At 46.5% G+C, this 24698-nt stretch overlaps 1 protein-coding gene across 2 annotated transcripts in view; it reads right to left on the reverse strand.

Annotated features, from left to right (window-relative positions):
* LOC146196828 (uncharacterized) overlaps positions 1-24273 on the reverse strand; it is a 303939-nt gene extending 279666 nt beyond the window's left edge. For both annotated transcript variants that reach the window (XM_084598554.1, XM_084598552.1), the window contains exon 1: positions 23719-24273. The gene's annotated coding sequence lies outside the window, so the exon portion shown is untranslated. The remainder of the gene's footprint in view (positions 1-23718) is intronic.
* Between the last annotated feature and the right edge of the window lie 425 nt (positions 24274-24698).

The following is a 24698-nucleotide window of genomic DNA, read 5'->3' on the forward strand; positions in this document are numbered from 1 at the left end:
TTGTTTCAGCTTGGAGGCTAACGACAAAAGCAAACATAAGAGGCGGGAAACAATGAAAATACAAGAAACAAACGAAGGAAAAAAGCGGTAATAACAAAACAAGAATGAATGAATGAATGAATGAATGAAGGAAGGAAGGAAGGAAGGAAGGAAGGAAGGAAGGAAGGAAGGAAGGAAGGAACGAAGGAAGGAAGGAAGGAAGGAAGGAAGGAAGGAAGGAAGGAAGGAAGGAAGGAAGGAAGGAAGGAAGGAAGGAAGGAAGGAAGGAAGGAAGGAAGGAAGGAAGGAAGGAAGGAAGGAAGGAAGGAAGGAAGGAAGGAAGGAAGGTATCGCGCAATTTCGCATCAAATTAAAATTCATGTTGATCCCTACACGGCGGCCCACGCTTGCAATGAAAATCTTTTTCGGCTGTTCTTGTGGTTTCTGTCAGAGATTGTTTCAAGATAAAAAAAAATAATAAAAAACCCGCAAGGGAACGTCACATGCGGCAGACTGGCGGTCTAACAGCTGACCTTCAACGACCGTTTATCTTTACAGTCGCGAATCCTGATTTTGAGCTAAATTTCACTGAGTGCTTTATGACTTTATGGCGATCACTGCATGGTTCCTCCTTGCGCTGTTGTGGCGTTTCCACACTGCAAACTTCCTCTTCCGCGCTCTCTTTTTCTCTTCCGTACCCCCCTCCCCTCCCCAGTTTCTCCTGCTAGCTTCCTTGCTTTTAAAGAAGACAGATATAACGCAGCCCGCGGGTTGTGTTCATAACTCAGCTACTGAAGGGCGGTAGATAAGAGTTCCACTTGCGCAGCAGCTTCACGGGCCTTAGAGATTCTAAAAGCACGACGGGGAAGTTAAAGAGCCTCGTGTGGCCACTTTATGAAGAAAGCAGTCTCCATCTTTCACAGAAGTCCCTCCGCTGTTGACCCCTTATAGTAGTATGCGCGTTGTGTTGCATCTCAAAGCTGCGTTCGTCACTAAAGCCGGAGTTGGAATTTTATCAGAGGAGCACGTTTTGTGTACCTCTATCCCTCGAGGTGGATAGCGAAAATATTTCATCCCAGGCTAACATGTGAACCCATCCACATAATTATCTCGACAGTTCCTTTGTACAAATGCCAACGAATAATAGTGCGAAACTTATTACTTCGCTGTCATGGGCGAAAAGCCACAAAGTCAGTTAAAGTTTCCCGCGGAGAGAATAAAATACAACAACGACTCGCCGCACTGCGACGCGTTTCACAATCTGTCCGGGTCACGTCAACGACTGTGCTCCGGACGGAATGAGCTCTCACGGTTGCCTGAACCGTAATGAGGGCCCATTGTAAACGCGCGGCCGGCTGAGTTCTTGGGCAGAGAACGCTATTCTTGCGAACTGAATCAGCAGATTTCCAAATGACATTTAGTGTTTGCCTTCGACTCTTTTAGACCCCGTTTAATTCCAGGTCAGTTAACAAACTGCATACCGGTTCGAACTTATTTCCGCCGCCTCATCATTGGAGTATTATGCTTGCTTTTACCAGAATCTAAGAAAAAAAAATCGAATTTTCCGGCTCTGCCAGAAGTGAGTCAATGCAATATTCATTTTCTTTCCCAGCTAAAGGTCCGAATTTATTGTCGCGATAATTTTACAAACTTAAAAGAAAGATAAAAAGCGAACAGAGCAAACAAACATATTAGTAAGAATAAAAAAAAGAAAAGAAGGGGCCTGCCAGGCTGAATAATTATATAATTCTTTACCCTGCCCTATCATGCGGAAACAACCAACAAAAGAGACCGTCCCTCATTTGAAGTGTGAATAATGGCCGAATCAAATAGCTATGCTACTTTGAATGCGAAAGATCAAAGAGATAATAATAAAAAAAATACGAGGACCCTTAAGCTTCGCATGAACAGTAGATGCGATCTTTCCTTTAACAAACGATTTACATCCCACAATTTTTATGATGTTTTGTTTTTAAACTATTCAAATCTTTAAAATTATTGTTACTGTAACACCAGTACACATCCCAAACACACCTTAGTAAACCGTAGGAACCACAACGCGGTCACTAGGTAAAGCTCTAACCAGCTTGTTATCAACGACCTTGCGGTCTACATAGCAATAAAAAATAAAAAATAAATAAAGAAACCTTTCGGTCTTCATATACGTTGCGTGCCCGCAGGGCATGCAGAGAGCCGGGGTTCGAATCCTTGCGGCAACCAGTTTGTTTTAATGAATTACTTCTATTTTCTATTTCCAGAAATATTCTCATAACACGAACCTTCTTGCCAATCTTAGCCTCATTTGTACCCTCCCCCAATTCGTTAGCATTATTTGAATAACGGCTGATTGAAATTCCCGCTCGAGGCCATGTGATCGTGACGCCATGACACTGTCGACCAATGAAGATTTTTCCTGACCAGCTTCTACGGAGGCGGCTTTTTTGTCGGAATTAGCTGTACAGATTATCGCGGAACAGATACATTTGTAGAGCAAACAACTCGTATACAAACATTCCTCCTGCTGCCTCAAACATAAAAGAGACCAAGAGGCGAAAGACAAGTTAGTTAACAACGAATAATAGCACGCGTCGAGGCTCAACTCCGAAGCGATAACTTTGTGCGCCCAGTGCCAGCTGAGAAAAAAAAAGGAAAGAAAAAAAAAAAGAAAATCCAATTACGAAGCGTGGCCTCACTAGCACCATAAGCAGCTTTTCTACCCATGAACACGCAACCTGTTTCTAGCTACGCCCTGAACTAGGCCACTCTTTGTTTAGAGAGTGCTTCACAAAATGGGGACCCGTACGTTTTGCGCCTCCTTATTATAAATGGCCCAATCCAAAAAGCGTCAGTATCTAGGACCCGGAAACGGGTAGCATGGAAAAACTCCGGCTCTTGTCAAAAACAGACTCGCCCCCCCCCCCCCCCCCCCGCACGTGCACACGCACGCACACAGTAGCGCGCAGGTAAAAAGGCAAAAAAGCACACGCAAATTTTCGCACGTTAATGGGTGGCCTCAATCGATGCTCAGTAACGAACATTCAGCTACCAATTTCGATTTGCATTTTGGTTTCTCGCGAATCACAGTTTGGAGGACATTTGCGTAGTCGAACCAAGCTCTTGCTTTCAATATTTGGCTGTCGGCTGCACCCGCTCGTGTTCATTGATTGCAGCCAGGAAAGAAAGAAAACAAAAGCGAACGTCAACAGAGCGAAAACGGTTGTCAAGTATTAAGCTTTCGTTCTGAACGGCGCGTACACACTGTGCACGGGTTCCACGTTAACCCTTAGTCTTACGCGCGGAACATGTCCATTTCTCTACAAGCTTCGTGCATTTGTTGAAATTGGTCGTCCGAGGAAGTTGGAATGCGTCGGCCTGACACGACCACCCGCGCCGAGTCATTATTAGCCCCTCTATATGTTTGTTGCGGGCCCTGTCCCGTATATAACAAGCAACACGCATTGTTCTGACCCGCTTTTCAACGCGCAATAATCATGGCGGCTGCTCAGCAGTAAGCATTGCTCGGCGCAGTATGACCTCCATCGCGTTCTTTGCCGGGGGCGCCGGACAACGAAAATCGCAATTCACAGCAGCGGGTTATATGTGAGCGAATTGTTATAATCGTTCTCCGCGAAGCTACGTAGCCTGAGAGGCCCGTACACATGGGCGTATATAATGCGCACGCAATCACAAAGCGCGAGTACTTTACTGTTTATATGTTACCTGTACTTTGCTTCTGTGCGTTCTTTCCGTGGTGAGACCTCACGCATGCAAAATGCTGTGACATGCGCAGCTGAAAATTTACGTTAACTTCGTAACTATTGTCACGACTCCCGTTGTAAGTCAAAGCCGAGGGTTGCGAACGATAGACGCTAGGCGCCGGTCGAGAACCACGGCGACGGGAAGCGTTAGAGCGGAAGTTGAACGAATTTATTTGCATCTCTACACTGTAGCACATATTTAATTCGACAGCCTGCATTCCAGACTCAGCTGGACAATATCGTCAGGACCAAGGGAAGAATATAGGCTCGCTAGACATTCACGCGCACATGCAACGTTTGACTAATCTGAAATAATTTTTCGTCACTCCTTAAGCAGCTGTAGCCTGTAAGTCAGGAGTTGCCACGTCATTCGGCACAGTGCAGCTGCTTTCACAATGACACGCTTGCGCAGTGCCAATGGGTTGGAGAAAATGCTCCCAAAGCATTTAAACTTGGGGAGAAGCAGTTAAGGAATACGTGCGGCCTAACTCTGAGTGTCGCTTGCAAGGCTAGAAGGACGACCCTCGCTTTCTGCACTCTGAGTTATTTTTTAGTGCGCGTAACAATTCCACAGAAGCTCCGCCCAGCCATGACTCATTCTTAACTGCGAGAGCTGTTTTGAACGAATTTATGTTTTGAATGTTTATGCTATGAATGTTTTGACCTGGCCCACCATTAAAAGATGGGAAATGCCAGATGTATGCGTTGGAAAACATCAATTTTCTGAAGAACAGCGCGACTTGTGAAGACAGCGCGAAGAACAGCGCGAAGACAACACGGACAGGCAGCGCGACTTGGACACGACGGAAGGAAGACAACACGGACAGGCGCTGCCTGTCCGTGTTGTCTTCCTTCCGTCCTGTCCACGTCGCGCTGTTCTTCAGAAAATGGCATACCAACTCGCCCAAGCATCAGTTCTAACGAAAAACATCGATATTTCGCGTACGAAATGATCCCGTTAACAAACAGTTAGGGTGAAACATAACCTTTCAAACTTTTTCAAACATTTGTACGGCTCTTAAATATTCAGAGAGCAACGTTCTCGAGCTCGAAATTCACCCACTTGTTGCACGCACTCCGCATCACGCTCAACGAAAAAGCGATGGGAAAGTGCATGGGAAATCTAAACGTGAAAACGCGAGACAGATACAATCAATGACACTAAAACAGGCCACTGGGCAAGTTAGCCAAGTTTGCTATTAAATCTATGTCAGCACACATAAATATGACAGATAATTGATTGGTTTAATGTCTCTACGGGACCGTAGAGTTGGTAACCTTGCACTGCATTCATCATCGCTTCCACGTTATTCATTTTTACTTTCGGTGACACGTTTCATGCACGCACGGAATGAAACAGTACAAGTAACTCAAAAATTAAAAAAGTAATAATAAATAAAGGGGAGAAAACAAGATATATAAGAGCGTTTTAATAAGAGGTGCCAATGCATGACTCGAAATAATTTGCAGTGCGAAAGGAAAAAAAAAAAAATCCAGCACACGTTTCCTCGCGTTACATGAACCTTTTTAGACGCCAAAGAACGTGAAGCTCGCCATCAATTCATTTACGCTTCACGCGAAAGAGCAGATGCAATACAGAAAGCGATATGATTGCAGTAAGTGATGTAAAATCGGCTCATACGCGCCCGCTGAGGGATTACGCGGACAAAAGGGAAAATATCCCGGTATCACAGACACTGCACGGCGCCGCTCGTAGCAAGGCAAGCGTTGTACCGGCAGCAAGACAAAGCTTTCGAGAGGGGCCGGCAGCAAACGGTTCGCAACGAGTGTAGAAGAGGCAGGAAATAAACGACCTGCTTCCGACCTCTCCAAGGGAACGCATCGATAACCGGTGCATTGAAAGCGGCCGCCTAACCAGAACCGGCTTATTCGGCTCCGGCGTTCGCTAAACGTCAATCTTCCACCGCAAAGCTTGGGCAAAGAAGAGGGAGCGAGCCACCAAAGGGGACGGCCGGCTTTGCACGAGCAAGTGGAACCGCCGCATGAATAATGCAGCGGCCACGGTGGGGAAAAGGAAGGCAGACCAGCAAAAGGCAGGAAAGAAAGAAAAGGAGACACAGAAATGAGAAAAGAAGGCGCCACGCAGACATATACACGGATAATACCCGAGCCGTGTGATGGGCTGGGGCGGAGGGGGTGAGCAGCGCATTGGTTACACGCCTGTAATGCGCCCTCCGCCGCAGTTTGGGCGAAAAGCCGCGCGGCGTGCGGCACGCGAATGCAACAACCGAGTCAACGAGCACGCGCAACCAAGATACACACCATTAAGCGCTAGACAGATGTCGTGGCTTATTCGTGCTGCTGCGCCGGCGACTTCTGGCGCCACCTGCGTGGCGAGTACGAGTCGGTGTTAAGAGGGGCAGAACTGCGACGAGTGGTGATCCTTATTAAATAATAATTGTGTATGCTGTTGTGATGTCGTGATACTTTTAATACTCCGGCTCTGAATATGCACGACTGCAGGTGCGCGCACACGCAGTAAGTTTCCGGCGAATTTCCACGGTGTTTTTAGAATCAGCGCCGCAGACGAGTAAAACGCATGTCAAAATTGCACCTGGCGGCGGCGGTAACTGTACGTTGCCATGCGACGAGGGGAGGATAAAACTTTCTGTTTCTTCGTTTTTGTCTTTCATTGGTGACATCAAAGGACGCGTAAGAAACAAAAAGAGCTCGTCGTTAAGCGCGACCTTGAAGTGCTTGCCAGTGTGGTCGCAAAAGCGGGAAATTACTAGCCGAGGAAGAAGTTGCGGGAAGGCACGTTTCCCGGAGGGGACGGAGACAGCTTCATATCTCATCAATGCACGCAGCGCCTTTTGGAAGCATTTAATTCCCAGGTACAAATTGTGACCCGAGGGAATCATGCCCAGTAATATCGTCGGCCCGATTGTTTCTGAGGTCCAAAGAACGCCGGTGCTATCCGCAGCGTGGGAGCTCAGTGCTTCATACGTAATGTCTATTTTTAGCCAGAAAAGAAAGAAAAAAGAAAAAACGAGAACTATGCCCCGATGAGAACAGTAATTTCTGAACAAGGACTGTAGAGCACGGTACCGTTGTATATACGCTTTGATTATTTGCCCCTCGTAGCACAAAAAGCTACCCCAGAAAATTACAACTCCTAATTTTTCTTTCACTAAGTAATTTGCAAAAGGAAAACGCTAATTAACATGGAGGCCTGTTTGCGATAAGCAGGGTAGAAAATAGTCGCGACCTGTATATTTAAAATATTGCAGAGCGCTAAACATGAAAAGCAAAGGATAGCAAACATGAAACGAGCATGAAACATGAAAGTTTCATTTTTCGATAATGGCAGAGTGATAACGAGGGAAGAATAAGTAAGGAGCTATCCTACTAAGCTGCATACAGACAGCGCATACTGCTACTGCCATCAAAAATGTTTTCAGCTTCGACCTCGAATACCTCGAAGATTTCGAATACCACTAATAAATCAGCACGCCCACACACATTGCCAGCTGTGAGGTCGATCTGAAAACAATTAGGTTTCGTTTCCATATCAGCTTGGCATGCATACACAATGTCGGTATTTCCATCGTAAGTCCTGCAAGCTCCACGCGCAAAACAGTTATGGTAATCTGGTCAATGCCGCACAGCAACTGTCATTTTCATTTCTTCAGAGTGCAAAGGGCGAGTATTTTATTAGAGATATTGAGCATGCCAGAGACGTACTAGGGCAAACGTATGCCGGTCTACAGGACACCCGCGCAGTGGCAGGGGTGCGGCAAGGTGTCCAATAAACCTGTGTACGCCACACGTCTACGCTAGTAATCAAGTCTCCGATCTCGCTCTCTCGATCTCTGTTGCCGTAATCTCACTCTGGGATGACAAAGTGTCGATTTGTCTAATTGATTTTTTTTTTCTCAGTTTTTATACATTACGTAAAATAAGGAAGTGCTTCGAAAGGTTGGCTTCGCTGTTAAGCACTGCTTTGGTACGGCATAGCAGCACAACCAGGAGAAATCCTCAAGTCATGCCGATAAATGTTACACTCTGATTTATTTAAGGGCCGCTTTTAACACATTCAGTTAGAGGCTGCCATTTATGACGTCAGGGCTGAAGTAAAGCTAGCAATACGAGTTGGTCATAGAACTGGGCGGGGGGCAGGATACTTAAAAAAAAAGCATAATTAGAATGAAAACTATCTAAAAAAACAAAAAAGCTCAGATGCCGTCCAAATTCCTGACTTCATATGAGTATCCCAGAAGCCGGTTAAGATAAGCCCGGCTGGTTACCTTCATTTTAGGGCAAGTAGAAGATAGATAACTTTCATAGCACTGAAACTGATGTTTCATTGAAGAAGTTGTGGGCTTCTAGCCAATTCATAGAACGCTCATGCATTGCCTGGAATTTCCTGACGAAATCGTACCTTGAACGATATTCCGCCTGAACTGGTGCAAGAGCAAGACACACAGCACTCGTTCGCCATTTCTGCTTCGAACTACTTTTTGAAGATGTCGAAGCGCTGCTGCTTCAATTATTATGCTCCATTAAGCACTGCCCGAAAGGACAGTACTAAATACCCGTCATTATAGGGTTAGTGTTGAAATGCTGCTTATTGTTCGCATGAATTCACACGGAAATTGTCGAGTTATAAAGGTTCTATGGAGCTCTTAAACTGCACAAACGACCATGGCTGCACTGCAACCACCCTTCGTAAGTTTGTTTCAACCTTATTTGTCGCGATTTCGGTAGGATTTTTCGCTTACTCGCAGATGTGTACACCAAGTGTTGATCTTCAACTCCCACAAATAGAGAGAGAAAGAGAGAGAATACCAGGCGAGTAACAAGGTCGAAAAGGCCTGCCAGGTATTTGAGATGAGAGCTCACAATCACTTCCTATAGACACAGCAACATATATATATATATATATATATATATATATATATATATATATATATATATATATATATATATATATATATATATATATATATATATATATATATATATATATATATATATATATTGCTGTGTCTATAGGAAGTGCCAACTGAGCCTCAAGCTGCAAAATAATTGAGGACGCAGGAAGGAAGCCTCAATAAAGTGCAAGTTCGACTTCCGCCGCAACAAGACGGCTACAATTTCAATCACGCCATCGCTCTCGAAAAGTAGACAACTCTGTTGCCGCCATTTTTGTTTTCTTTTTCAAACATCGCGCTTCCATCAGTGCCTTTATTTATTTCTTGCTCTCAATGACGGGCGGGCACTGTTATACAAATTGATAAGAAGAGGGAAAGTTTGAGAAGGGCACATTTTCTTTGCAGGCCGAGTTGCAGTCTTACGTGCTCTCGATTCGATTTGGTTCGCAGATAATGGCGGTCACGTATACGGGCTAATCTACACAGCTAGTGACTGTTCTAGAGTGTGCGCTTAAACAGACTCAGTGTCACGCTGTAATAGAAGGCGACCAAGAATCACTTACTAATACTAGTTTGTGGGGACGGGTGTGCGTGTGTTGCTAACATCATTCTTTAAAGGCAAAAGCTGGTCCCTAAAAAAAAGAAAAGAAGGCGTGCTATGTAAGCATTTGTTTACCTTCATGTCTCCTTCAACAGCGAAGTCCCGACAAAAAAAAAAAAAAAAATTGTTTAAATCATTTCACTTGATTAAGGCAACGTTTTCTGCAGTTCCTAAAAAATTCCATTCCCCTGATTAAGCACAAATGCCCGAGCTATAATATTTATGGCTTGAGGATGAGTTATCGATATCGCCAATTGCTATAAATATACCACCTAATACACCCAATAAGATGTGAGGTGATTTAAAAGTACTCACACCGCGGCCGTATTGCTTTTCCAAACAAGACGACGCAGCTCGGGAAGATTACCAAACGCCTAATGCGCAATTAAAAACAAAGAAAAAACAGCGCTTGAAGCCCCGGGCTCTCCGCGGAAGCAAAAGGAAACAATGCAGACCTCGTGTCCGGTCAGAGAACTACGTCATTGCATACCGCTGTTGCTTAGCGCTCGTGCCGGCAACGTCGGCGTTCCTTGATCCCCATGCAATTAACTCTTATGCCCGGAAGTCGAACAGCTTCATCCCTGAAAAAGCGCTAGAGTTTCTTCTTTTTCTTTGGGTCTGCAGAATAAGCTAGACGCCCGAGCAGCTGATTAAGGCAGCTTCACCTTCCAATTTGCAGATTGGTGCACTACTTTAATGGCTAACGCTAATTTAGCATATTTTCGCAGACTAAGGCACTGTCTAGAGTGATCTGGCTACCTTTTTTTTCTTTTTTTTTTTAAAGTTAAGGTAGTGATCTTTCTTTTTGTCAGCGAGAGAAGCGTAATGTAGAAAAAAGTATTTACTATAGATCGATGTGGTTTGCCATAGTAACGAAGAAAGCAGAAAGACTTTTTTTTTTTAATCACAAGCATTCGTTTCCTCAAATCTCACTCGGCTTTTTGATGGTTTAGGAGGTTAAGAACCTCGTGTTCTTGTTAATGGACGGTGCTCCACGTAACATCAGTTGCCGATTTACAAACGCTCGTGCACGCTGTCAACGTAAGGCGAGTGTACAAATTAGGGCAGCATTGCTCGTGGCTTCCAAGCACGTTTTCTTCACAGTAATGGTATCATCCAGTCACTACAAATGAAGCATTTGAAGTCCTAACCTCCCAAGGAAAGTTACCTTTATAAAATGCTGTAAAGCGCCAATAGGGCTCGTGTACCAGGGACTTATTATAGGCCATTGTTCTGAACCATTTCCCACGCCCCAAAGGAGATGTTCGAAAGGCGACAGATTAGAATGCAGTCGCACGCATGGGCAGACAGAAACTGCGGTTAGACACGCCATGTCAACGACCAGTATATAGGCAGCGCTGCTTGTGCGTATTCAATTAATGAATGAAAGAATGAATGAATGAATCAGTAAATCATTCAATATATCATTCAAGTTGATGTTTAGAACCCTTTTCCTTAATTCCCCACTGATATCAGATTGCTAATGTACCTTAATTGCAGCATGGAAAAAAGCATCGCAACTCGACATTGACAACAAAAAAATCGCGTTAATCGTGCATATTTTAGAACCTTTGCAACCTACGGCCTCTGACTTTTCGCGTATCTTATAAGTGGTGCAAGTATCCATCACATCATTGAAGTGTATAAACCGTCCATAATCTGGTTTTGGTTATATGGAGCTTATCGTCCTGAAGCGACTCGGGCTACAAGGGATGCAGCAGTGGAAGGCTTCGGGCAATTTCGACCGCCAGGGGTTTTTTGAACGTGCACTGACATCGTACAGTATACGGGCGCCTTGCATCTCGCCTCCGTCGAAATGCGGTCGCCGAAGCCTTGATCGAGCTTGGGAGTGACAGCTCAATAATCGATAATCCAGCCATTGACCCACTAAGGCGGAGGAAACTAACCTTTAGTTTGCTCCCCCAGAAGCATAGAACGCTGGGTGCTTCACATTTGCCAGCGTGTAAATGCAAACAATCACCCGCCAGGCTGCCCGTTATACGCTTATTTCTCTTTGTGCACGTTTTCTCGCGAATTGTTCATGCAGAAATTTGAAGGCTCATGTAAAATTGCCTCAATTGATAGTAAACAGCACATTCTGTAGGTAGAGTTCCACGCAGGCCCAAAGTGCTTCCCACATTTCATTCGCGAACATCTACTGGCACTTCTTTTTTTTTTTTTTTTTCATTATCACCAATCTTTTGATATCTTCCTGCGCAGTAGATTCCGCAATTGTTATCTGTAGTGCTATCATTAAAGCAGCATACAGACATTGGCAATCAGTTATCTCGCGAAACGATCCGCGTTCTGCGAGGTCAAAAGTCAGAATGCCGCGATATATGTCTATATGCGCATGAAAAAAGCCGCTCATTCTCAAAACAGTACGCTATATATCTCCAGATACGGAGTACAATAACAAGTACGCATAAATTGCGTTCCCCGGGTAGGGCTTTTTTTTTTTTTTTCTCTCTCTCTCTCTTCTTGTGTTTTCCTGCGTCCTCCACGCTTGGCAAATGAAAACGCGGGCATAAAAGTTTCATGGAGGGTCACGTCAGGGCGCGTTGGAATTCCGCTTGTTCGCAATGACAATGGCTCCAGGGGACAGCGACCGAGCACTGAGCGAAGGTCAGCAGCCTCCCCACACTCTCCCTTACTACGTCATTGTTTTTTGATTAAACGAGCAGTGGACTGGCCAAGGAGAGCAGTGTCAAGGCTGCACCTCATGTTTTACAGCCACGACCTCCTATACGTGCAACGCGTATGGCAGGCGTCAACGTTATGCGGTCGCGCGTCCTTGTGTGCCTGAGCTAGAAGGCCTGTATAGGCCCGGTCTGTAAGCCTAATTAGAAAAAAAAAATAACTTAGCGGGGTGTTGGGGGCATAGTCGTAAAAAGCTAAAATTGAAATATTTTCTACGGGCGAAAATACATAAGACAAGCTGACATTGCATTCTATAGAGAAAAAAAAAATAAAATAATAATAATAAATGAACGATTTAAAGGGATTGGGCCAACTACGAATTACAGGCGTTAGGAGTTTGGTTTTCACTTCTGTACGGTTCGAGGCTAGGTTTTAAAGGTCAAGAAGACTTCATAAGACATGTGAAATTGCATGGCGGGTAGAGGTCGCCGCAGTGCAAAATTCACGAACGGAGGTTGATGAAGACGACATTCGAGGCTGATCTTTCTGTGCCGCCGCGGGTTTAAAACCTGCACCTGTTCAGGAAATGTCTTCAACCATTGCCGACTAACAAACAGCTGCCCTAGACCAACATCGACGAACGCGGCTTCTAACTTCCTGCCAACTATACCGCCTGTAAGGATTGAGAAGACATCTGCAAAATCGTCGAATGCGGGGCTCTAGTGCTAGCACACTGAAACACACGCCAGATTTTTAGTACGAGGGCATTACAAAGAAGGAAGAGATTTACACAACAGCTTTATGGGTGGCGCGCCGAAGAAGTCGTACAGATTTTTATAATACGCAGTAATCACTTTAAATCCGTGTCGTTTGGCATACTAGCGTGTTTTATCCTCGTTTAAGCCTGTTAGAAAATAACTTCAGGGGAGTGGTGGTGGTGGTAGTGGTTTATTATTTTTTTAAATAATAAAAAAAAAAAAGGAAAACAGCGTTGCCGGCCGCGGCAACTGCTATCTAAAAAACTGAAGCACTTGAGCGGCGGCCGGGGGAAAGAAAAGGGGATAGGGAGAGGATAGCGAGGGGAAGTACAGAGGGGAGCGATAGGAAGAAAGGACAGGGGGTGCTTTGTACATCATTTACAAAGTACAAACGGTCAACGAGTTCGCGTCGCTCGCGCGCTAGTGTCCAAGCACTGTCCTCAAGAGAGTTTCTGTGATTTCATTTTTCAGTTCTTGTAGACTTTTCCCGGAAACTATTTTTAAAACAGTTATATTTTCGCACGTTGCTAGTTCACTATGGATACGATTTTATACAAGGTGTAACGCATGATTTAGCCGGCAAACTAAATAGGTAGCAGTATTCCACTAGGAGAAAAGTAACTCAAAAGCGGAACAAACGCATCACGTTTGTATTGTTATGAACTCCAAAACGTTGGTCTTTACATTAGATGTTCCCAGGGTAGCGGACAGACCACGGTATTTAGGAACGCCACAATACAAACAAAGACCCTTGAGCGCGAACTCAAAGCCTTCAGCGCATCACATACCCGTGTCACACGGGCACTGTAAAGGCATTTAAATAAAAAGACACCTTCACAAAAAGTTTCATCCCTAGACAAACGACAGAGTTCAATCGCCTTTCCAGAAGCGGTCTTTTCAGTAAGCGCAGATCGCCGATTGCTTTTAATGCTGGAAAGGAGTAGTCTCTTGCCCTGTGGACGCCAGCGATTATCTTTTAATAAAGGAAGCAAAAGTGAATTTTCATGTCACGTTTATGCATTATAAAAAAAGAGTTTTACGCTTCGCAGAAGGTTAACTAGGCACAATAATGTAGCTGCAGCACTCTAGTAACCAGTTCGTAGATATCACGTGGTAACGCTAACCGCCGCCAATGAGTATGCGCGCCATCTTCTTTAATTTAAGGTTTGTGAACATACTGTAGTTAAATTTACCATAAAAAACGTTTAATAACACACGTATTTGATTTATATGTTTCGATACGTCGGTTTATTCTGAGTGGTTTTGTTTGAAGACCTAGTTGCACGCTTTCGATAGCGTCCACGGTAGGAAACGCTAAAAAGAGATCGCCAGCGCCGTGTGTCTGCTATACAACTCCTTTAGAATAAAAGTCTTTTTAACTCGCTAAAAGGCCGCTTAGGCGGAAAAGTTTTTGCTTGCTCGTGGTACACGGGTATTAAATCATGTCATCTACTCAGGGTATACACTGCAATTAACAGCGATGCTCTGCAATGAAAATATTGCTTCCAAAATTAACCCTGACGTGATATTTAAGCTCCAATGAAGCTTGCAGTTGTTGATATCAAAGCTCACGGCTGGCTACCAGCACGATGTGATTCCGCTCATTGCAGAGCCAGGCGCTCCGCACACCATAGTCTGAGAGCGCACATTTCGCGCAGGCGCAGTGCACTTCAAGCTCGTGGAGCGCAATCTTCATTACCACTTTTCGAATTTAGTTTGGACAACAAACTGAAAGCGGACAAATTATTTAAGGAATTGCGCCCGCTATACGGAAGCCATAATTACCGAACGACACCGTGACAGCGATTACACGTGCGTGACTTGAAGCGCCGCGGGAAAAAGATACAGTGGTTAGAGGAGCTCCTCCATTGCTAACAGCGCCGCCACGGCGGACACCGCGGCGGCGTGCTCTTTGTCGGTGGCGTCGCTCGCGCGGCACGCTTTATTTTTAGCACCCTTTGCCTACGCACTGCTAAATCCGACACCGCCCGTAGAGTCTCGGTTCGCGCCCTCCATCGCCGCCGCTCATCGAGCAGAGGCCCCGCGCTACGCAGGGGTCAGCTGCACGGAGCGGCCAGCAGCCGGAGTAAAGATTTCCGCCACTCCCAAGGTCGCCTTCGCCTTCTCCTCCTCCTCCCGACGTCCTGCCCTGGAAAGCGGCTCGGATTTTCTTCCTGGGTGTCGCATGGTCACAGTACATATTCACGGAGGTACCCGATTTTAACAAGCACCCTTATTTTTACCATTTTGTTTTTGTTCCACGAAATCAGGGATTCAAAACTGCACACGCGCGTCACGACATCGAAAACGAAGCCAGAACCACGATGACAAAACCTCATTTTCAACAATATCCCTAAACGTTTGCAAATACCTTTTGTTCAGCGGTGTATTTTGTTAGATGCGTTAGAGCGAATAACTTCGCTTTTACTCTGGACGTCTTTCCTTTCTGTCATTAATCGCCGTCATAACGGACATCTTTATTGCCATTTTTTTTTTTTTTTTTTTTTATGAATTAAGGCTACGAAAACATGGACGACGAGGCGCTGCAAAGCGTAGTGAGTTTTAGAGCGTAGCTCTACTCTTCGCGCCGCAACTCCCCATCTTCATTCGTCCCGATCGTCGACGCGGAAGCTCTCCGCGGTGATGCGTGCCGGTCCTAGTGTATTTAAAACTTCGGCGCTGTCGTCGGGCTCATATCCGATCCGACCGATATATCTCGACGAGAAGCAGTGAAGAGAAAGCGTGACCGGCTAGAGGCAGACACCGACGAAGATCGAAGAGGAGAAACGCCGGTATGACCGTGTAGTCAAAGTTTAACTGGAATAACCATCTGCATTTTTTTTTTTTTTTTCGGTGACGGACGGCTCCTTCTGTAGACTGTTTTCTACGCTGATACAATAAATACGCTTTTGAGCAGCGAAGTCCTCAGCTAACGACATTTTACATCTCCCAGACGTAAATATCGGAGTGGCATAATTACGGACGCGTAAGCTCCGAAACGGCAAACAACTATTGCCGCAACCACCAAGGAGACGCCCCTTGTCCACGTGCGATGTAAAGTATGGCGTAAATGTACGGGGCAGGATTACCCCATGCATACCCGCGCATCTATGCAGGCCTTGCGCCAACCTGCAGGGCGGGAGAAGTGAAAACAAGATAGTGAGACTCAGAGCGACGATTAGATTTTTAACGTACGCGTAGCGTATCTCTTGACTGCTATGATTAATGTAACCGGCCTTCGAGTCTGGTTAGAGAAACCATGGCCACACAGCGCCGCGCGATGGAATGCCGCGTAGGAAGTGCGCCAAGACCCGTAGCTCGCAAGGACGACCTCGGCCAGTGTTGAGACGTGGTGATAAGCATTCTCGGACCGAAGGCAAACAAGAAATTATGTCCGCAAATACCGATGCGCAAGAAAAAGAAATTAAAGAAGAAATGAAGGAGCGGCTTTGCTTGGCATAATGTACAACCAGTGTTTAGCATTCGCTTAGCTTTGCTTCATCTTGCCACGTTTGGCTAAGTAGTTAACGGATTCTGTATGCCTTTGTTATGATGGAGGAGCCTATTTAAGGCTTCGTGCAACTTTGCCCGAAGAGATAAAGTCGAAGATATCCGAAACGCAACGTGAAATGCTGGCATATCAGCACGTGAAGATAGCGGCTATCGAAATTTCGCAGTGGTGTAACGCAGTCGCTAGAGAATTTGATACCTTTGCTTTGGACCAAGGGTTAGAAACGTGGTACTGGCGAGGGGTTTCCTCGAAGGAGGATTCATAGCCACGTAACTAATTATTAATTTAATTAACTTATAGATGCAAATCTATTAACACCGATCGGTATCGAATGATGGCAATAAATAGTAAATAAGGACAGGAACCTGGGCCAATGAAGTCCCTCTCCCAAAAGCAGCCTCATTTCTTTAAAGTTATTGGCTATCTAGGCCGACGCCCTCTGAACTTGCATAGTGCCTTATGTCTGTTTTTGTCTGCCCGTAGCCAACAGCTGCTCGCTGCCAGCGCAGGCCTGTTTGTGTTTTCAGCCCACAGCGAGCGTATACGAGACGAGGTCGCTGGTTTGCCACAGCGCTTGCGTTGCATTTTCTCGAGCCTCGGCGCCGCATATCCGGCGGATGATCTAGAAAGCGTACTGACGCGCACGCGCAGTCACAAGAGCTCTATCCGCACCTCTCAGAATCGGCGATGCATGGCGCTTTCGGTGAACTCACCAGCTCACCGATTCATTAACTAAGTTGCTATTCTTGAGTTTTAGCGATTTTCTTTCTCTTTCGGAATAGTAAACCTAAACGAAGCATTAAATATAGCACTGTTATAATACGTGTGCGACGTCTGCTTCGCGGTTGTTAAAAGTATGTGTTCTCGCTAACTTACAAAAAAAAAAAAAAAAGAAGTAAGATACAGCGTTCTTTACATTGCCACTGCCACACTGCATGTTGCAACCGGTCAGTTGCAGCCTGATGTCCGAATGCCCTCGGGGAAAGCGCGCGCGCGCGCGTGTGTGTGTGTGTGTGGGGGGGGGGGGGGATTAGTCAGGGAAACATTAAATGAAGTTCCATCAGCTGACAAGCAATCAGCACTCCTTCCCTGCCATATAGTGATTTCAGTCTCCGCCGCACTAGCCCATGGCTGTGTGCTTCTATGTTTTATGAAAATCCTTTCCGCGAATACAGTTAATCCCGAAAGCGGCGTTGTTTAAAATGATGGCACTGCTCTTTCAAATGGTTCAATTAACAAAGTGCATGATAATAATGACACCTCCAGAGCTAGAAGACTGCTTCTGTACGCTTCCTAGTGCTTGCATATTTAGGGAGAAATGTTATTTGAACGCGCTTTCTTGCATGTCTATACCTCAATGACACTCCAGAAGGAGGTATGTATGTATACCTCACTGTGTTCTGATTAGTACTTTCCATCGGCATACTTGATGTTCCTTTTCGCCTGACGTGAAGTTATGTGAAGTTCGTCGATCACTTCGTGGCGTCATTTTATCTGATGAGCGAAGCGAGTTTTGAGATGTTTCTTTGCACCTTTCGGCCCTGGTTGCTTCTGTCGCCGTGTTTGGGCAGCACGTGACCTCAGAGACTCTCGACTGGGGGTCGGTGGCAACTGCATTGTCTTCGGCAGTGCGGCAGTCATCGACCCCCCTCCCACCCCCCCCCCCCCCCCCCCCCCCCCCCCCCTCATTTGCTACCCGCTGTTTTTCGGCAGTCTTCTCTGCAGCAACCATGTCTGGAACCGCAGTGTTCGCTGCACTTTTTGAAGAAGCTCGTCTGTGGCGGGCGGCGCCAGCAGGTCATCTGGACTGCAGACAACGAAAAGACATATGGCACGATGGGCCGACGTGAGCTTTAAGTGCTCCGTTCCAGAAATGGCTGTTTTGCGAGGAACTTGTGCATAGGACACACTGAAGTGACTTTTCCCGCGGGAATATATTTCTCTCGTGCACGTGTGTTCAAGAGAGAACGGTAGCTAAGACTATTATTGGCTTTCCCCTTTCCTTTCCCTAATGATTCATCAGTCGATGGAATCGCAGAGAAATCGATTATGCTCTCCCAACCGTTGTTAAATTGATATCCTTTCTCCCAATCTTTCGTCAGGTGGTAGAAACCTTATTTGCCTTTTCCTAACCAAAGACTGGTTAGAGTATCGTTAATCACCTTACTAGTCGCTGGCTCAGAAGGTTTAGAACTAAGCACGCTGGGTTCAACAAGGGCTGAATTCGTATCATCAACCATCGAGTCCCTCTTTTTAGCCTTATTTATGCCACAAATTAATGGCTAGCCTAACCATGCAGTCCTTCAGTAACGCGAATATTTGCGAATTATAGCCATCAAGACATTACGAATCCCAATTACATCGTCTCCGAAGTATTTCCCCTCATCGCCACCTGGAAGGGGAACAACTCTCGAGTTCATTATCCTCCGTTTCATGTCAAGCTCGATTTCCAGTCCACGACGGGAAAGACAGCGAAGAATGAGAGGATATGAGGTGAATAAACATTAACAGCAAAAAGCCAGCCAGGATGATGGTGGCATCCGGCCAGGATGATGGTAGCATCCGGCCGGAATAGTAAAGGAACAAGTCGCCGTTTAGGAAGGAAGTGATGAGAGCAATAATTAGCGAACCGAAGACGGCCTTGAGCGGTAGCGGATAAACGTTTGACAACAAGGAGCTCGTTTAACGGACGGAAACAGTACCGTCACTAACTACGAAAGAATGTGCACTGCAAAATAAAATAAAAACCATGGTTTAACCAGCAGAAGCGCCATTCTGGTTTGGATAAACAATAAGCCAGTCCACAGGGTAAATGTAAAGCCACTCCAGAAATAACCCACGCCCATGTAGAAGAAATCTCCAGCATCTCGAGCGCGAAGTGCTCGCTGAAGTGAGCTCTAAATAAGAACAAATTTCCTGCTGGAAGCAAGTTCACGGTCACAGACAGACACCGTTCAGTGTCGGTCACTGCCGTCGCGGGGAGGCCGTTTCTCGGACAGTGAATGGAGATATCTAACGGACGCACGAAGAGGAGATCGCAATCGACTCATATCAGGCTGCGCCATCGGGCCGAACCGGCTACTGGCACCGCCTTGAAAGCATCAAGTGCGGAATAGAGGTAAGGCAATCTTCCCGAGCCAGAAAAAGGAACTCAATCCCCGTACCGCGGCCCAGATATAAATCAGCAGGATACTACATTTCATTAACTGGTGAGGTAAAAATCTTCAACCTATAACGGTTAGCAATTACCTGCTTATGACGGTGTACCTCACTTCATGCAGCATAGGGAAGTGATTAAATACTTCACTCAGTCTTCAAACGTGTTCTTACAGCACTACTGCAAACACACTCGGCGCTGTTCTTTGGCAGTTCTAGTTCCAGATTTATACGCGCGATTGCTGCAATGTCTTTACAGATGGAGAACAATTACTTTTCTCGTGCACAATAATTTTTTTTTAAGGATGCGAACATCACAAAGATCACCGCACCAAGTGGAATAAATCAAACCCAAATGAAAAAGAGAGGACGTCGAGACTAGCAAAACTGGGGAGTCGCTGAGGTTCCAAGTTTCGCACTGAAGATCCACACTTGCACGACTTCGCCTCACCTAATACTTTTCTTTTTCTTTTTTCAGCCCGATGGCGAGAAAAACTGAGGCACTCACGAAATGAGGCGCCAACTGGAATGAGGCACCAAATGCGGCAACTTTTTGTCCTGATCCGCGGTTTGAGCTCTATGTAAGTCTCCTATCGTTTCTTTTCTGGAAGGGGGGGGGGGGGTGGAAAGGGGGGGGGGGGGGGGGGGAGGCGGAGGTGGGATCGAAATGAGGTTTCGTCTCTGCCGGAACTCTTCCGAGCTTCTGTATTCTGCCGTACAACATATAGGCCAGCTCCGCTAAGCGGACTGCACGGCAATGTTCCTTGTTTAAACGGCGCAACCACCCCTGAGTCATCAGGACAGCCACATCAAGATGCCGACCGCCTGAGCACGTGCTGCAACGGAAAACCAGAGCTCGGATAAACACAGCGCTCATTCCTCGCCCGAATGACGGGATCAGCTTGCCTTTGTGCAATGCAAGCGCAAGAGGAGGTCTCCGGCCTGTTGCTCCTGCCCGTTGCTAAACCTCGCGTACACGTGCGCTACCCGAGTCAACCGCACCCCGCCACCATCGCCCCCTTTAGCCTTTTCCCTCTTCGGTTTGAGGACGCAGCGTTCAGTGGTCGCAGCCACTCTATGGGCGCCGATCAATCATCGACACGCCAGCGAAAACAAACGCCCGCGCCGCGGGGCACCATCACGAGCCGACGATGCTCTCTCTCTCTCTCTCTGTTGCGGAAGAAAGCGTGCCGCATGCGCCATCGTCGTCTGTGTGAAGTCATCCGAGGGTACAGCAAGCTCGGAAGGCAGGACAGAAGGCGGCCTCTGCCCAGCTTCAGACTATCATTTGGAAACTTCGCCTTAGTACTTTTTTTTTTTTTTTGTACGGTGATTTTACCTTATGAGGCAATTTTCACAGGATCAATAGCCTTGGCATCGTTTGTTGTCGTAGCCAAGAGGCTATCTCACTTTTATACCTGATGCCCTCAGACAACGTTGCCCTTGCGGGCCGAGACGTGGCAGACATGTGAACTGTTTTGTGTGGTGGTTTGGACCTTGCACAATAAATTGAAGCGGCGAATTAGTTAATGCCCGTGAGTGCGTGGCGCAGTAGACGAAAAAAAAATATCCTTACCTACCCGAGTCGTCACTGATTACAGTGCGGTGACGAACTCGCATCTAACGTGCCCTATTGGGTAATTTCTGTTACAACTCTGGACGATTTCTTAGAGTGTCGATGCGCCACTTGTCGTTATGTGGCTCCTGGCAGGATCTCATCTTTGGGTACGGCGGCTAAGAGAGACGTGAGAATTGCCTGTAGCGATTCGTGAAGAAAGAGTACAAAAAGATTTGGAGCTTCTCTTCACGAAGCTTTATGGGGATCCGCACACACAAAAATGAAACAAAATACAAAGAAGTGTGAACATAGTGGCAGAGTTGGCACTTCTGATGTTAAAGCTCACAACAGCCACAAATGACGTAACGAGACAATAGGGGAAAAAAAAAAAAAAACAGATTTTTTTTTTTATGTTTCCTCCAGGCATTACCTGACAGAGGTAGCCTATCGTCATTGCTTTGCAATTATCTGATTACCGTTCTGTAGAAAAATTAACAACCTTTGATCGTTGATTCCACACGCTTCCAAAAACATGAATACCACTTTACGGTTGAATGGCTCCGGATCAAAGTCATGAGGATGACAAAACAGAAGACATACATTTCACTCCTAAATATTATTAGTCTTTTCCTAAAACTGATTTTCTAGCGAAGCTGCAAATGTCAACTTCGCTAAAAGTAACCCAATAAAGGAGCTCTAAGACGTGGCCTGTGATTCGACACATCGGTTTGCCTTACGGGAGACCGGGCTTCCCAGGGTCCTTAATATCGATTACAGTGAGGCTATGCTGTCCAGATGAGAGAGAGAGAGAGAGAGAGAGCCGGCTGTTTGGGAGACATGTCATTCAACGTGCGCGTTCGATATGAACGGGAATACCTACTCTGCCCTTTTGGCCCTTTTTGTTGTACCACGAGGGTGACTTCGCCGGACGTCACAAAAATTCAAATTAATGCTTTCCTAAATTCAGTAAGGGGAAAAAAAGCAACAATGAGAACACATTATTAAAATGTCATTTGAGTAGTAGCGAGAGTTTTCTCATCCATATTAAGGTGGTCCGAGAGAGAGAGAGAGAGAGAGAGAGAGAGAGAGAGAGAGAGAGAGACCTTTTATGAAAAACGGTGATTTTAGCCGGCGTTTAGATTTCGCTGGCATGCTACTCTGCGTAGGAAGGGGAATTGGGGCGGGAAAGATTGTAAAAGAATAGTGAGGAAAAGAAACGAAAGGGGAGATAAAATGCGCCACTAAACACGTTGTAAGGTGCATCGTGGAGTAATGATAAAAAAGGTGGTCTGTCTTGACGACTGTCAACGGGGCACGACCATCAAGCACAGTTTGCGGAGTACAGGCGCGCTCCAGTTGCCGCAGTTCTGTAATACACTTGCCAGCTCCAAGGACTAAGCCACGTGGCTGTGAATGCCTTTGTACTTCTGCCAGCGACAGTGTCAAGCATCCCAGTCCGATCGGCAGTTGTGCAGCACGTGCACTACATGGCTATGCATCACCTATTTCCTCTGCATTGCCACACGTCCCATGGCTGCACGCCCAAAAAAAAAAAAAAAAAAAAGGGAAAAAAATTCTTTGCGCTCTTACAAAACTGTTCGCGCGAAGCGGACATGGAGATCGAAGCTTGAGGACGAACTATATTCATCAATAACAGCCGCTCGCGAATCAACAACTCGCGCACTCCAGGGCATCGTGGCATTACTAATGGCTTCGAAAATATTGCTACGCTTTTTCGATGACATAGCTTTCTATTAGCATCGATTATCATCATGCATGCAGTTTTTTTTTGTTTTTTTTTTTAAGCATGCCAGCATTATTTCCAAAATACTGCCGGCCCATTTTTTCTTTCTTTTTAGGTCAATATGCTTGCCTCGTTTTCCTTAATTTACAGTTGGCGTCACGCTGGAGAAACCGATTGCTGGTGTGGGTCGTCAGACAATGTCCAGCAGATTGTAAATGCATTCAACAAGGTCATGCACTGACGTACGACGAACGCAGCCAATCGCCTCTAATGCGGAAAAGTGGATGAGGAACGACAAGAATAACTCGGGTAGCTTCTTAACACGACGCTTCTCAAGGTTACACTAGACATGTTTCCTGAAGGTCGCCCAAGAAGAAGTGACTGACTGCATGGCTGCGCCGCTGGGATTTCACGTCGCGACAAACTGTGACGCAGCCCGCTGAATGGCTGCCTTAACGAATGCAAATGTTGGGCCGTGCTTCCTGTGTTTTCAAACGGACGCGAAAAATAAGCCTCGCTAATTCGTTTCTTTGAAAGTAGGATAACGTAAAAAATGAAAAGTCTTCGATATGCACACAAAGGTCAAGATATGCACAATGCTGGAAACCTCGCACGAAGCAGCCCTTCATTTTCACAGGTTCAAACTCTGAAAGAATAGTGGTAAAATGTAAAGAAACTTCTGAACGCTCTAGTGAGGGCCATTATGCGATTCGCATATAGTGAAAAAAGGGAAACAAATTTCTTAGTCTTAGTCTAAGATTGTGTTTGGCGCTTGATAGGCATAGCCGCTTATGCGCCATAAAACTTGATATAACAATCAAACTTCTTAGCGTTGTATTGAGTGACATTGTGCGCTTCGTATATTGCCGAAAATCCTTTTGATTGGAAACATATCCCCTTTCTTTGTCACGCGCGGCCCGACCGCATACCTGTTCGGCGTCACGTGTGAAACAGCTGTTGAGCACTGCGCTTTGGACCAATCGCAAAAGCTCTGAGAGAACCTTCCAAAAAACCTTGGAATCGGCGCCTTCTCGACGTACCCAATGATGAAAAGGCCAGTGGGCAGGGAAGGAAGGAAGGAAGGTTTCATGCAAAGAGAGTAATCTTTGCCTGCTTACCTGGAGTCACGCAGGGGCTTCGTTTCCGGTGTCCCATGTATCCGTAGGGAGTGCAGACTTGAGTGAAGAGTTCGCGCAGTGACGCACGGAACAAGCGTAACCGACGTGTTGACACCGGACGTACGGCGTCAGCGTCACACGTGCGCGCAACTGTCACACCGGAGCAGTGGGGGGCACAATCTCCGGATAAACCGAAGGACGGGCTAGCCGATGTAGGAAAGCAGCAGACCAATCCCGAAGGAGCGCACAGGCAACAGGCAGGAGAAGGATCACCAGCGCGGTTATCCAAGAGAACGGAAGGGAGGCCGCGTCACAAACGCGACTCGCGCACAAACACACACCGACAAAAAGAGGTGATCTGGGAGCGGGAGGTGCTGTCACACATAGTGACACCGATGTAGCAGCGCGGCATAACGCGCGGCGGCAGCGAGGAGCATCGTCGACGACGTCGTCGGGCTTGCTCTTCAAAAGCGCGTGAAGAACGAAGCGCGCGCAGCGGACACACCACCACCACCGCCAACCACCACAACGCGCCGTTTCCGTAAAGGCGCTCTCTTCGCGCGCCGCTGCTCCGTGCGCGCACCCCTGCTTGCCCGACGGAAACGCCGCCGCGACGGACGCGCAGCCACGTGATGCGCGCGGCTGTGACGTAGCACGGTGACGTCGGTCGGCGTCGCGTCGCGGTGAGCGAACGGCAGGTTCGCACGATCCAGCCGGCAGCGGCGGCGGCGGCACGCTAGCTCCCACTGCCTGCTCCTCCTCCGCTTCCCACCCTTCCCTTTTTGCCCCCCTGACAGCAGGCACCCTTGTTTTTTTTTTTTTTTTTTTTTTTTTTCAAATCACCTCGCGTCTGGCGCACTCGACAGGATCATTGAGTGTGCGCGCGCCATCTATGTGCTCCTAGTGCCGTGACGCGATTTGGAATATCGGTTACATATGAACTCGCGACTGAGTTAACGGTCTCTTCTTATCTACTTCCT

This window comes from Amblyomma maculatum, chromosome 3, assembly GCF_055883805.1.
Source record: "Amblyomma maculatum isolate TAMU_Amacu chromosome 3, ASM5588380v1, whole genome shotgun sequence".
NCBI lineage: Eukaryota > Metazoa > Arthropoda > Arachnida > Ixodida > Ixodidae > Amblyomma > Amblyomma maculatum.